Source organism: Saimiri boliviensis, chromosome 20 (genome assembly GCF_048565385.1).
Source record: "Saimiri boliviensis isolate mSaiBol1 chromosome 20, mSaiBol1.pri, whole genome shotgun sequence".
Lineage (NCBI taxonomy): Eukaryota > Metazoa > Chordata > Mammalia > Primates > Cebidae > Saimiri > Saimiri boliviensis.
In genome coordinates this window covers 23,039,431-23,055,404 of record NC_133468.1, presented here as the reverse complement: position 1 = coordinate 23,055,404, position 15,974 = coordinate 23,039,431, and the positions used below count along the sequence as shown (strand labels likewise).

The 15,974-nt window shown below is 43.4% G+C and overlaps 1 protein-coding gene across 7 annotated transcripts in view; it reads left to right on the top strand.

Moving 5' to 3' along the window:
* UBLCP1 (ubiquitin like domain containing CTD phosphatase 1) overlaps nt 1–15,974 on the top strand; it is a 261,529-nt gene that overhangs the window by 152,739 nt on the left and 92,816 nt on the right. The window lies entirely within an intron of this gene.

Genomic DNA, 15,974 nt, shown 5'->3' with positions numbered 1-15,974 from the left:
GGGCTAACTGAAACATAGTTGGAAGTGATGAGATTCAAGGTCATATAGCTGCTTAGGGGAAGAACAAAGAAGGTATACTTTCCTTGCATTCAAAGCCTAGTTCTTCAATTTGCTTGCGGTGTGACCTTTGGCAAGCTACTGAACCTCTCTGTGCCTCAGTTTTCTCATCTGTATGGTAGGGATGAAGATGGCATTTGTTCAGAAGGTAGTGATGAGAATAAATATTTCATTCTTGGCATGTTGGAAAAACCTAGTAAGTAGCTGGGTTGAGGTGTCAATTCAGGCAGTCTAACCCTAGACTCCTAACTGGCAAGCTCAAGTCCAGAACAGTCCCACCAATCCCCGAAAAGAAGGCCAGATAGCAATATCCCAGGTACTCCCATTTCCCCCCCCCCCATAGGGCGTGATTCTGAGTTCTCCTTGGCCGCCCTTCTCTGTTCAGTGGGCCTTGATACATGATTCTCTGAACTGAAGGCCGCATCATCACTCCTGTCTGTTTAGTGCAGCCCAAGATTACACTGGCTTTTTTGGCAGTCACATCACATTGTTGACTCATTCTTAGCTGGCAGTCCAAATCCTAAGTGTTTTTGTCACATGTGCTAGCATCAAGCTGCATTCCTTCCCTTCTAGGATTGGTGCAGTTGGAGTTTTTAAAAATCCAACCACAGAATCATCTAGCTTATTAGATTTTGCTCGTCGTGGTAGCGTGCCTAGGAAAGAATCCAGATGAGCTCCTCTCCTGGGTTCTTGGAGAGACCCTGTATCCTTTTAATAGACCTTTCCTTTTTTTCTGAAGTCTGTTCGGGTGGCTTACTGGTACTTGCAACACAAAAAGTAAGCCATAGACTGACTTCCGGGTGGTCTGTGCGCAGGAAGAAAGGAGATGTGGCGGGGATGCTATGGTAGAGGGCAGAGAACGCAAATGCCAGGAGCGTGTGCCGGGTGCCATGTCCCAGCCACCGCAGACCTTGCTGTGGATCATGACTCTCTTTCTGCTGAGTCAGGAAATGGCCTCTACTTTGATTAGCTGCCACCTGAGTAGGATGGCGCTGAGGACAAAGGACAGAGCTGAGGACAGAGACTGCTTTCCAAGTAGACCCTGGCATCATTAATCAAGCTTCTACCTCATTGGTTGTTCAGATGGTTCCCAATTCCCCCCAGTATGCTGCCATCTCACCCTCATTTTCTCAGCTTGCCCACAAAGATAAAATGGTATGTTTTATCAAGTCTCATTTCTTGCTGAACTTAGAGAACTCTGAGTTCTCTAAGTGGTCACATGCCTTGATTCTGCTACTCCGGCGATACTACTTACGGTGCTTGCTGAGCCAGTCACTGGGTGGTCTGTGGTGCCACAGAGGGCAGGTGGGTCAGAGTGGACTGAAGAAAGTATCAGAGTCTGATGGACATCACTTTTGCAGTCAGTGGGGGATTTTCCCAGGTGCTTTAACTCAGGAAACATATGGTGCTCAGTGGAATGGACCCTGGGCGTCTACAGTTCTCTTCATAGCTCGTGGGCAATACGGAAGGACAGTGCTGACTAAAGCAGAGCCTGAGCCATCTCTACACACTTTTCCACCTTGTCCTTGAGTCCTACAAATTAGCTCCTAATTGATCTCTATTCTCCTGCCCCCTTACTCTCCAGCCTAGGGACATCTTTCTATTCTGGGAATAGGAGCCTTACCTTTACTCCACTTATATTCTCTCGGATATGTTGTTTGTGCACGTAGCCATCCTATTTGCCTGTGCTTAAGCCCTTGAAGCTCAAAGTCAATCGTTAACTTCTTTTTTTGGTCCCCCCTTGCTTTCTCTTACGTCAGCTGTTCCTTGAGGGAATGAAGGCAGACTGCTGGGCTAAGCACAAAAAGGGGAACAGCCCAGGGGTATAAGGAAATTCTAGAATAAAGAGCACATTGGTTAATAGCTTAGAAATGTTATCCCTCTAGACAAGTATCAGAAAGTTGCTCAAGCTCGCTCAGCAAATTATGGGAACTGATTGTAAGAGGCAGCTTATGGAAGCCAGGGGTGGAAATGGCTGATTGGACCAAAGTGGCACAGGTGCCCAGGGGACGTGCTCTCACAGTTTCTCACGTCTTCAGGTGCCACAGTCTCTCGTCTCTGGCTCTTCTGAATGTCTACCTCGCCTCTTCTCTCTCTGGACTGGCTTTCACTGCATTCGTGGACGTGTGACATGAGGATACCCAGCCCTCCCCATGGCCCAGTTGCCCATAGCCCAATTGTACCCATTAGAAAAGCTGCCCCTTCAAGAAATATTGTAATTGCCCTCTGCCAGGAGACTGAGTTAAAAACACACAAATAAGCGAGGACCATAGATGCTCAGTAGACCACTGCTGCACATTTGTATGCAGCAACGGCAAGTGTGACCTGAAACTCTGGCCTCTGCTTATCCTCAGAATCAGCCGGCAGAGAAGGAGGAACATTCTTGAGCCTCAGTCCCCAAAGAAGGGGAAACTCATTGGCCCAGCTTAGACCTGGTGTCTGCCTACTTGTGGTTCAGTCAGCTGTGGTCAGGGGCAGGAGACACCGGAAGGAGCGTACCTTGGCTGTGTGGGTGGCAGACATCCCACAGTGCTCATGTATGGGGGCTCATTGCATTAACTCTGGGTATTTCTTTGGCATCCCCCACTAATTTTACCATATCATTTACAATATTGAATTAGTACATCTAAGAACAAAAGTTCTTTGACAGAACCCACATGGTAGTTGTTTTTGGGAGTAACTTGCTCTGCAGGTCACCTAATATATATGTATGATCATCTGCTATTGTTGCTTCAGTGGTATGTATCCACTTTTATGTCACTTCCTAGGTAAACTTTACTTCCCCCTGTAGAAAATGTGGTTCACTCAAACAAAGTAAATAAAGGGGCTTTCCCAAAAGTGTGGGCAGAATTAAGGGAATCTGACAAGGGAAGTAGGAGCTAAGAAGGCCCGGCAGCCATTCCCCCTGCTAAGCTAGAACAGGCTGGGGAGGGAGCAGTTACTGGGGCCAGGAGAAGGTGGTGGTAGCTGTAGGGATGTAGGTCAGGGAACCTCATGGGACCTGTAGCCTCATGCAGAGAGAGGCAGCCAACCTATAGCCACCTGTGAGGGAGGGAGCTAGGCAAATAAATGCCTCCACCTTGTTCTCCTTCTCTTCTCCAGTCTCCTGCCAGTGCCTCCACTGGTTGAATCTAGCTGGGGGCCAGTGGACAAAAGATCCTGTTTTGGATGCGTAAGTGTGATCCTCGTGGGGGTGCAAAAAAGGATAGAAATAGGTGGAAAGTAGTTCTGGGAGTGGCAAATGGGAACTATCCAGCATGTTCCAAGTTGCATTCCTCTGTGATATGCCTTCCCAGACCACTTCGCTGCCTCATCATAATGCTCATCCCAGACTGTCGTACCTCCTGAAAGATTAGGCATGCAGAGCATATGCCTCATGGAGTGTAAGGACTGTGTCTGACGTGTCATCGCTGTACGGCCAGAACCTACCCCTGCGTCTGATTGTTAATGATGTGTAATGGAACTTGGAACATAAATGGGCGCATGTCTGATGTCCCCACATGAACATTCTTTGGGAGCCCTTTGGGAACAGTGAATCTCCCAGTACCCTGCTTGGATACAGTAAGGACTATTTAGTGAAAGAACATTCATGATTGAGTGAATGGATGAATTCTAAGGGTAGATCACTTTATCATTTAAAAAATATCTGAATGTCAATCTCTTGGTACCAAGTTTATATCAGAATTCAACCTCAAATTAATCAGCTTCCATTCAGATCTGTTCTTTTCTTAGAGACATGGTAGCGTATATGTGCCTCATTTTCTCCTGCTTTGTATCCATATACTCTTGGTCTGGTGGCACAGCCTCCATTTCTTCACAAGCAACCTGGGATGGTTAGCTTAGGTCCCCAGCCCAATCCTACTCAAGGGATGGGCTTCGACTAAGATGGTGACAAGCAGGCTCTCCTGGGATTTTGCCTCTTGAAACCATGGATCATGTGCTGCTCCTCTCCTTCCAACTTTCTTTCTTTCTTTTTGGCTTAAGTTAAGCAGAGGTGGCATTTGTTGCTTGTATTCAAAGAACTCATATACTCAGATACCAGGAGGAGAGTTCCAGAATTATCAGGCTATATGGTGGCATGATTAAGATCTTGAGCATTGCAGCTACATTGCTTTGGTTTGAATCCCAGTTCTGCCATTTTTTTGTCTGTGTGACACTAGGCAAGTTACTTATGTTCTCTGTGCCTCAGATTCCTGATCTTCAAAGTGGAAACATTAGCTGAGATAAAGCGTGCAAACACTCTTGAAACAGTTCCTAGTACATGGTGAACATTCAGTACATATTATCAGGGTTTTGACCATCCAAGCAACTAGAGAAGAAAAAAAAATGATGGAAGTATACTTCTTTAAACAAACAAACAAAAAAATCACAAATCATGGAATAAATTGAAATGAATTCAATGATTTTTCGAGGGCTGCTATGTCTCCCTACCCACTCTGATGTGGGTTAGGTACAGAGAAAAAAGAATCTGGAGCTGTTTCCAAAGGGGGCATTTAAACATGAGCTTGTGCCTTTTTATTTTTCAAGAAAAATCAGAGGCCAGTGGCTATATCTGCTGTTCTCTCTTTCCTTTCTGGGAAAGTTCATGAGTTCTTGGCCCCGAATAAGCTTAGTTCTCTACCACTTCCCAAGAGGAAATTAAATTTTCAGGTCCTGCACAAAAAGTTTAGTTATCGCTAATATAATCATTGGTGCTGTCACTGTTGGTCTGTAGGAGCCGAGTGGAACGATGGAATTTGACAGCAATAAAAAATTCTCCCTTTGCCCCTGCTCTCAGACACTTGGATACACATTTACACATGTGTGCACAATGTGACACACACGCTCAGGCACACACATGCACAACCACGCACACCCATACACAAAGGGATGACTTTTCCAGAGACAGTTATCCTGAGTGATTTTTTTTATCCTGAGTGATTTTTAATAAACTAAACCCATCCAGTATTTTGGGGGTACCCACTTAGCCAGAGCTGAGCATGGGGAAGCGGGGAAGAAGTTGTTGCTATAAGCATGATTAAAGCTGTAGTCCTGGTCCTGCTTTCTAGGAGATTCTGAAACAGTGTTTTGAGGGAGACACCTGCCAGTATCAAATAAAAGGCAGGTTGTGAAAGGGTTATGCGAGAGGTTAAAAAGTTGGCTTTGCTTTCGTTCTTAAATTTTTAATGTTACACTGGAGTGGCTTCACAGGTTCTCAGTCTAGTTTTGGAACCAACCAGCCTTGTTCTGCATTGGTCTGGATTTAAATACTGGATTCGCTGCTTATGAGGGGTGGCACTTATTGAGCCTTGGTTTCCTAGTCTGTGAACAAGGTACGAATGTCACCTATCTATATGTGCTAAGATTGCATCTGCCGGAAATCACAGAGGTCAGATAGCAGTGACTTAACCAAACAGGAGTTTGTTTGTCCCATGTAATAAGCAGTTCAGAGGTGAGCAAGCCAGGGTTGGTACCACTGTTCCAGGGGCTCATCTAGGACACAGGCTCTCAAAGCCTTCCAGAGCCACAGATGGCTTCCCTGGTTGCAGGCAAGATAAAGCGGAATAGACAAATTAGCAGGAAGCTGAAGACATGAGCCAGCCACATCCATCCCCCTTTGGAGAGCTTTCTAGAAAGCCCCACTCACTGACCGTATCTTATACTTTGTTGAACACACTATGTCAAGATGACCAACGCCACCTGCAAAAAAAGATGGGACATGAAGTATTTTAACTGAACATGTAGTTGCCTCAAACAAAATAGAAGTCCTTTCTCAAAGGAGGAAGAAGAGACTCCAGCAGTATCTGCCACATGATATTGGGAAAGTTGTTGAGGAGACTCCGTGAGATAATTTATGTCAAATTCTTGGCCCAATGCCTGACATGTGGTGACTATTGTTATTAGCTGGGACTCTCCCCATTGTCTTCTCAACACAGCATCCTCAGTGTTCAGGGACTCCCCCTGCCATCAGCCACCTCCTGTCTGAATCTAAGTTATGCTCATGACTCAGGCCATCTCATCTCCTCCAGAAAGTCTCCCCTCACCTCTGTGGTCCTCAAAGATATCACCTGCTATTTTGAAAACTATTATCACCCCAATGTAATTTCAAACATATTTCCTAGTATGAATAAATGTATATCTCTGTTTATTTTTTTCTCACAACTAGGTTACAAGTATCTTGATGGCAGAAATTACATTTTATTCCTACATTTCTGCCACAAATCTCTGATTGCTGGTTCTTATGCATCTCAGATGCCCACACTGAATAGATTATAGAATATTCTGAGGTAGCTAGCTTTCGTTTAATCTGCTGTTGGACTGAAGTGTGGTGTGTTAGGGATTTGTTCATGTATGTGCAATAATTAATCCTGCTCTTTTGGGCATTTACTGTTTTCTAAACATTTTTTGAATTTTTATTGATATATAATGGGGTACATATGATATTTTGTTTCATGCATCAAATGTGTAATAATTGAGTCAGGGTATTTAGGGTTTCCAACATCTTGAGTTTTTGTAACTTCTGTGTGTTGGGAAAATTTTAATTCCTCTCTTCTAGCTATTCTGAAACATATAATACATTGTTGTTGATTGTAGTTACCCTCCTCTGCTATAAAACAGAACTTACACTAACTGAGGAATGGAAAACCAAATACTGTGTGTTCTCACTTATAAGTGGGAGCTAAGCTATGAGGATGCAAAAGCATAAGAATGATATAATGGACTTTGGAGACTTAAGGGGAAGGGAGAGAGAGGGGTGAGGGATGAAAGGCTACATGTTGGGCAAAGACTACTACTTGAGTGACAGGTGCACCAAGGGCATTCGCTGTTCTGTGTACATTGATTTTGGAAGCTCAGATAGCCAAGGTGTGGTCTAGTAAGTGTATACCAGGGTGACCCTCAGAACAAAGGGAAATCAAACATGAGATTTAGGCTAGGTGCAGTGGCTCACACCTGTAATCTCAGCACTGGAAGACAGAGGCAAGTGGAACCCCTGAAGTCAGGAGTTTGAGACCAGCCTGGCCAACCTGGCAAAACGCCGTTTCTAATAAAAATTCAAAAAATAGCCAGGTGTGGTGGCAGGTGTCTGTAATCCCAGCTACTCAGGAGGCTGAAGCAGGGAGAGTTGCTTGAACCTGGAAGGCAGAGGTTGCAGTGAGCTGAGATTACGCAACTGCACTCCAGCCTGTATGACCAACTCTAGACTGAAGCGAGACTCTGTCTTAAACAAACAAACAAACAAACTGTGAGGTTTAGAATGCCCATCTGGAAGTGTTGTTTCATTCATTCATTCATTCATTCATTCACTCATCTGCCAACTACATGCCCGACATATGCGAGGCACAGTTCTGAGTGTAGCCCTCCTGCTGCTGTGTCACCTCCCATAGCTTCTTCCCATCTCGAGGTAAGAGGAGTGCCTTTGATCAGCAATACTCACTTTCTTCTGATTTTGACTCAACGGTACTTCCCTGCACCCATCAATTTCAAGACCATTTCCTAAATCTGACTTAGCCACTTGATTTCATGGAGCACCCTGTCAAATAATTGTGAAAGAAGAACATGAAGCCGGACTATTGTGGGTGGGAAAGCCCCATACTTACCTGCCCCTTTTCTAGCCAACTCATCCTGGTCCCTTCGGTATCCCCAGATGAAGTACCAGCACCCCCTTTCTCCATCATTCACTACTTCAGTGGAAAGAAAAGAACTTATCTTCAGGAAGACTGGATTTTATTCCTCAAAATGAATGAATTCAGCAAAGAATTTCTGAGCTCTTGTTATGTGTAAGGTACTGTGCTTGCATGGGTGATGAGAACACAGCTATATTAACAAATCAATCAAGTAACTGATTAAATATTAGACTGTGCTAGCTGATGAGGATACTCTAATCTTCATAAAACTGATAGAGCACTTTCCATGTGCCAGGCCCCATGCTTAATGTCTTACTTACATTTTCTCCCTGGATCCGCTGAGGATTCACACAACACTCTGAACAGGTCGAAGATGGAATGATTATCCTCTACTTGCCCCTTCTCTCCTGGTTTGTATAGAACCCATCAAGGAGTGGAGAGGATTGGAGACCTAAAAACAGAATCTAAATTCTGGGAAGAGACCACTTGTCTGTTGGGGTGTCCCATACCCACAGGAGGTGGCCTCAGTCGAGCAGTATGCTGGCATTTTGAGTGGAAAGGATCTGAGATATATTCCCCTGCACTGCCTCTGAGTATACCTCAGGTCAAATGGGTATACATGAGATCTGAAAATGTCCCATACCTTGTGGTAGAGGAGAGGAAGGTAGTTAAAAAGTCAGAACCAGTTATTTGCATGGGATCATTGTGATGTGGTTTGAGGGGACACTGTGGCAGTCTTAGTGTGGATGAGCAAAAAGTTGGGGCTCAGAGAGACAGCACAACAGGATAAGCAGAACCAAGTAGAGGCTGAGTCACAGGGAGGACAATCCACATTTACTGTGCCTCTGTCACATCAGCTGTGGACACTGTAGAATTGTGTGTGATAAGGAAAAAAGCTGATGCCCAGCCATGACATTGGGTGTCATGACCAACCAGGACTACAGGTACTACCTGGAACAGATGACCTTCCCGAGGAAGGGGAGGACAAGTCAGAAGGGTGTAATAAGTCTTCCGGGAACTTAATTTTGCTCCTGGGGAGACAAGAAGGAGAAATGAGGGAGAGAGAACTTCAATTCAAATGAATAAATTACTCAAAATAGGTGGGCTTTAATCTCTTTTGATGGTGTTATATTGATGTAAAAAGATTGATTTGATTTTTTCTGTGTCACTCATAGAAACAGTGTTTCCAGAATTGTAACTGTGAATTTTATACCCACAACAAGAGTTTAGGTAAAAATATTCTCAATTATTTTCTTTTCTAATCTTTTGCTCTTGGCTTCCTTCTCAGAGCGCTTCCTTATAACCTGAAGTGCCTGCCAGGAGCAAGGTAGATCTTAAACCTATGAATAATGGCTGAGGTTTCATCCTTAGACTGCATGATTTCCCCAGGGAGTACATATTTATATTCATCTTTTAATCAATGGAGAAACCAGAGGATGACTCATTGTCTCAGAGCGGAAGAGGAAGTCATGGTGTCCTTAACTAGAGTCCCTCTGGGTTTTGGTTTCTACTCGGTGGGGTTGCAGTAGCCCTGTGAGGAATGCATGAGGGAAGGGGGCAAAAGGTGCTGGGAAGAGAGATGGTGACTATTTGGACAAAGGGCTCTTCCTATCAGTGGCTTCGTCTCCACCCAGACCCAGGCTCCAGTTCAGAAGTTCAGTCCTTTCTCCAACACCCACGCCCAGATTCACATGCTGATACTCAAAGCTATTCCCTCATCACCAGGGCCGGGAGGGACCCTGCCTGCAAGGCCTTTCCTCTTCTAGATGCTGAAAGAAGGAATTATAGAAAACAAACAAAACAATGGCAACACTATGGAGACAGTAAAAAGACCAGTGGTTGCTAGGAGTTAGCCTGAAGAGAGTAATAAGTAAGCACAGTACAGATAATTTTTAGGGCAGTGAAACTACCATGTATGAGACTGTAATGGTAGATGCATGTCATCATACGTTTGTCCAAATCCACAGAACATACACCAAGGGTGAACCCTAATGTGGTAGTCTCTTGAGGTTTGCTTTTCAAGGTTTCAGTGACCTGTGATCAAGCGTGGTCCAAAAATATTAAACAAAAATTGCAGAAATCAACAATTTACAAGTTTTAAATTGCATACCATTCTGAGTGGTGTGGATGAAATCTCAAGCCATCCTGCTCTGTCCTACCTAGGCCTTACATCTTTCCTTGGTCCAGGATATCCATACTGTCTATGCTACTTACTTGTTAGATCTGAAAAACATGGTATGTATGTGGTTCAGTACTATTTCAGGTTTCAGGCATTCACTGGGGGTCTTGGAACTAATCTTTGGGGATAAGCGGGGACTACTGTATAAATTATGGACTTTGGGTGATGATGTGTCAACGGGGGTTCATCAGTTGTAACCAATGCACCACTCTGGTGGGAGATGTTGACAATACAGGAGGCTATGCTTGTGTTGGGAGCAGAGGGAATATGGGATATTCTGTAACTTCCTTTCAATTTTGCTATGAACCTAAAACTACTCTAAAAGATTAAAGCTTTAAACAACAGCAACAGTGATCTATCCTATAGAAAGCAGTGGGGGGCAGCTTCATCCTTCCCTTTCTTGGAGCGTTAAAATAGCATCTGTTTTTTTAAACCAATGAGGTAGCTGAGGAAATCGAAATGGAGAGATCCTCGTGGTGTTGGTTCAGCTTGTGGAAACTCAGTAAACCAACTTACAAACCAGATCATTAGGAGGTGACTATTTATTTTATATGCAACTGCATCACTTCAACACAGGATCCCTGTAAGCAGTATTTCCCTAGGGCATTTAAGAATTTGCTAATAGATCATGACTATTTTAGAGAAGGCAGAGGCAGGCAGAAAACCAGTTTGGAGCTGTCATCTGCTATAGTTCTGGGAGAAGTAAAGAAAAAAGATGAATTACCTCTGAAATCCAGTAAATCAATAGGAAAACAGGATGGATTTCCCAAATTCAACTTATACACAACTTTTTATAGCATTATAAATACAGGCCTGGTGCAGTGGCTCACGCATGTAATCCTAGCACTTTGGGAGGCTGAGGTGGGCAGATTGCCTGAGCTCAGGAGTTTGAGACCAGCCTGGGCAACGCGGTGAAACCCTGTCTCTACTAAAATACAGAAGAAATTAGCCAGGTGTGGGGGCATGCACCTGTAGTCCCAGCTTCTTGGGAAACTGAGGCAGGAGAATTGTGTGAATCCAGGAGGCAGAGATTGCAGTGAGCCGAGATCGCACCACTGCACTTCAGCCTGGGTGACAGAGCGAGACTCCATCTCTCCAAAAATAAAAATAAATGAATAAATAACTTATTATAAATGCTGAACTAGACAGTTTATTTACACAAATCCTCCTAACAGCCATGAGAGGTAGCTCGTAGTCTCCTCATTTTATAGATGAATTAACTGAGGCCTAGGATAGGGAAAAAAACTTGTCAAAGGTCACAGATGTTTCAAGTTCATATTACTGTACTCCATAATTTCAACTGTGTGTGTCTCTTTTTTTGGGGGGGGGGGAGCATGGGGAACCAAGCACAAAGGGTTAGTCAGCATTCACTCCTCTATTTGAAAAATGTTATTTAAAAAGGAAACTATTTTTGGATAGAGTGAATTAAAGAGTAAACATGAGTCTCTGCTAGTTTATTTTCACTGAGTGCACACACTCCTCCAATGATAATTCATCCAGGATGTGAGCTGGAACTCATTAGAAGTCACCAGGCCTGGGGGAGAAGATAAAACCACGATTAAAGGCATCTGAGCCCTTCAGGACAATTTATTATCTTGGATTTCATATTTAATAGGAGACACTAATTCACACAAGAAGTCCCCGGGGCAAGCAAGTAATGCCCTATAATTGCTGTAGGGCTCTGGAGTTTCCAAGCATGCACTTGCTCGTGGGCTGAGTGAGGTCCTAGGTTTGCTGGGAGGTTCCAGGTTCAGGAACTCCTCTGAAGCTGTCAGTTTGCCATTGTGGAAGGAAAGGCTCTTGCCAAAACCCAGAACAGCTTCAAGTTGTTTCTTATAAGATGGCTATTTTTTTTTCCCTCAAAGGCCTCTCCATTCATGCCAATGGGAGGGGAAACTTAACCCAGTAGATAGGTCTGAAGCATTAAAACAGGTGGCAGAGTGGCTACGTGGCTATTCTTTTTTTTTTCTTTTTTCTTTTTTTTGAGACAGGGTCTCACTCTGTCCCCCAGGCTGGAGTGCAGTGGTGCAATCACAGCCCATTGCAGCCTCTACCTCTTGGGCCCAAGCAATCCTCCCATCTCTGCCTGCTGAGTAGCTGGGACCACCGTGCCTGGCTAATTTTTGTTATTTATTGTAGAGATGAGGTCTCATCATGTTGCCCAGGTTGGTCTTGAATCCCTGGGCTCAAGGGATCCACCTGCCTAGGCTTCCCAATGTGCTGGGATTACAAGTGTGAGTCAATGTGCCAGGCCAAGAGTGGCTATTCTGAGAGCCCTGTTCTCCCTGTTAGCGAAGTGTGCAAGAATGATCCTTGGTGGGCCTCTGGTCCTCTGTTTGTGAAAAGAAGAGTTTGGATGACAGAGTCTCTAAACTCCTTTTCAAACCTGTGGCAGAGTTAGAGAGGCAGAGTGGGGAAAAGCATCCTGGAGTTTAAATTCCTGCTCAGTTCCTTCCTGCATTTGGAATGTTGGAACTATAATCACAATGCCAGCAAAAGAGTGTTGATTATTTATTAAGTGCCAGACATTATGCTGAATACTTTAAACACTGAGGCAATCCTATGAAGTAGGCACTGCAATATCTCCATTTCGTTGTTGAGGTAACTGGAGCATAGAGGAACTAAGTGACTTGGCCAAAATCATCTGGAGCAGGATATTTTGGCTGCAGCTAGTCTGACTTCAGCACCTGCACTTTTACTCACAGCCATCTTCATCTGTAAGATGGGATAACTGCCTGCCTGCCTCATAGCGTTATAGTGAGGATGAAATGATGTCATGAATCAAAGTGCTCAGCATGGATATAGTTCCTGACCCATAGTAATAGTTTATAAAGTAAATTGGGTTTGTTTAGCTGGAGAAGCTAATGAGAATAGGAGACTTAATTATTGCCTTCAAATATATGAAAGATTTTTAATGATTCACTTATGTTTGATGAATATTGAGCCTCCACAGAGCCAGACTAAATGCTTTGTATTATTCTTAAGTCTGTGTCATCCAGGAAGAGAATTCAATTCAAATAGGAGAAATTTAATTAGACATAAAAATAACTTGACCTTCATACTGGGTATAAAATTTCAGAATAAATGATTGTAATTAGCTGCAAAGTTTGTATCCATGATGTTGAAATAGAGAATTAGTATTTCAAGGCCTGCCATGGACAATTGTGCAAGTTGTTTACTGCATGTAACCAGGGACTGCCATTTACCCTATAGTCTAAGTCAGGTGTCCCCAAACTTTTTACACAGGGGGCCAGTTCACTGCCCCTCAGACCATTGGAGGGCTGCCACATACTGTGCTCCTCTCACTGACCACCAATGAAAGAGGTGTCCCTTCCTGAAGTGCGGCGGGGGGCCGGATAAATGGCCTCAGGGGGCCGCATGCGGCCCGCGGGCCGTAGTTTGGGGAGGCCTGGTCTATGTGAATGGTATTCTCTGGAGATGTGCAATACCTAATTTGGATATCCTTTTATCTTGCCTATTTGCCCTAAAATGTTTAGATTGAGGCTGGTCCCCTTCTATCTGTAGGAATAGAGTTGAGACAATTATCTAAGAAAGGTAAATATGTGGTTTGCGCAATACAACTCACTACTCAGGATTCCATGGCAGTCACAGACCATGTCCTCAGAATCTTCTCAACGCAACACTCCAGGGAATTGCTATCAACAAATCAGATCTGCCACTTTGTCTAAAATACAAAAGCTGTTTAACATAGTGATCAGAAGCCTGGTGTAGAGTTAGAATGACTGGGTTCAAATCTAAGCTCTGATATGTATTAAACTGATGACCATTGAATTAGAAAGGAAGTATTTTACTGCAAATAATAGAAACCAAACTAAAAGTGTGTTAACAATAAGAAAAAATTGTTACCTCCCCCATTTTTAACCTAAGAAGCATACACACATGTGCATGCACACACATACATTTCACATTTTTAACATCTCTGATATGAGGTATGTCATGCAATTGCTGTTGCTAAGCATTGCCTGTCTTTGTGCATTGAACCTGCAGAATGGTGATGGCGTTCTTGGAAACAACTCCAGAGATTACAGAGGGGCACTGTCTTGAGAAACACAGTATCACCAATGTTATTCATGGTACAGAGGACAATTGTATGTGGAAAAACTAGAACATTGATAACTCTGAGTGGACAAGTGATTCTCAAGAGAGTTTGACTCAATGTAAAGCAGATTTAGGAATACCTTGACTAATTTACTTTATCTATGTATGTATTTTTGGAAACAGAGTCTCACTCTGTGGCCTAGGCTGGAGTGCAATGGCGTGATCTTCACTCACTGAACCCTCAGCCTCCTGGGTTCAAGTAATTCTCCTTCCTCAGCCTCCTGAGTATCTGGGACTACAGATGCATGACACCATTCCCCTCTAATTTTTTGTGTTTTAGTAGAGACAGGGTTTCATCATGTTGCCTAGGCTGGTCTCGAACTCCTGAGCTCAGGCAATCCACCCGCCTCAGCCTCCCAAAGTGCTAGGATTACAGGCATGAGCCACTGCACCCAGCTAAATTTATTTTAAATTAGTATATTTATATTTAAGTTTAAATGCACAAGAGTGATATGTGATATAAAAAGTCTAGGCATAAGTTAATATAAATGTAACTTTTCATTAAGTATATTCTAAAATTCTAAAAGTGTATTCTAAAAATTCTAAATAACAATATCGCATCATAGCATCATAGTTAATTTGGCAGCATTAAAAATTTTTTTTAGTCAGATACAATGTAATGGTCCATTTTACAACTGATGGCATCTTAAATGAGAAGAAATGTGGCATATCATATTACAGGAAGGCCAGAGAGAAGTCATTGCCAGGGTTGGCCAATTTGGCAGTTTAATAACATTGTTAAGGACAAATTTCTTTTTATTCTTCCGGGCTGTCATCCTCCTTCTGTCGGCTTGTTCTTTGAACATTGATAACTCCTCTTGTTACCAGATGGGAAGTCTGACTACGAGTTGTCCAGGTTCTTGGCACATTGAACAAAGAATTTAGCAAAATGCACAAACAAAGCAATGGAAGTTAAAGGCACAGATTTATTAATATTAAAGTGAAAGTATACTCCCCAGAGCATGAGTGGGCTTGAGCAAGACGCTCAAGAACCCTGAGTATAATGTCCCTGGGGTTTTTATTAACTAGAAGAACTTACTAACACCCTTTAGAGGCTTCCAATTGGTTATACCCTATGTGAATGAAGAATTGGCCTGTGACCAATCAGAGGCTGGAGCCCCTATGCAAATGAAGGCTTGGCCTGCAGCCAGTCAAAGACCAAGGTAAAGGCTTGGCTTGTGGCCAATCAGAGGCATTTCCTGTTTGTGGAAGGGGAGAGGAGTTTTGCTGAGGAAGGGACCTCCAGCCTCTTGTCACTTGGGCATGGAGAGATGGGGTTTTCCTTTTGGTTCAATTCTAAGAAATGAGCCATGAGTTGCTCTGAAACTCCCTGTCTCTAGACTCAATTCTCCTATTTTACTCTGACAGTTCTAAGAAGACTGCTCCAGTTCTAGGTACTCCATGCAGATGACAATGTCCAGAAACAGAAAGTGAGTCTCTCATTTATATCCTTTTAGTCTGCAAGGATTCCTAGGAGACTTCTATTCATGTTTTATTGTCTACAATTGTGTCTCACATGCCTAATCATGACCAATGCAAATGGGATTAGGCCATTGACTTAGGCCAATTATGACATCCCCCTGGGCCTAGGGTAGGACTCCACTCCCTGCATGACATGATCCTCTGAACAAAACTGAGGTTTTTCTAGCAAGGAGAAGACAGGGTGAATGACTATCAGTCAATCAGAAATATCTGCCATCCTCCACAAATTACTTATCTTTTTTTGCTTCAGTATTTTCATGTGTAAAATGGTGATAAAAATAGTAATAACAACTACCTCAAAGGATAGTGAGGATTAAATAATGCATATAGGGCTGGGCACAGTGGCCCATGCTTATAATCCCAGCACTTTGGGAGGCCTAGGTAGGAGAATTGCTTGAGGCCAGGAGTTCAAGATCAGCCTGTTCAACAAGGCAAGACCCTATTTCTAAATATGTGTATATTTGGTAAGGGCTCAAGAAATGTTAGCATTTACTGATACTTTTCCTATTTTCATTGTTGTTATTATTATGATA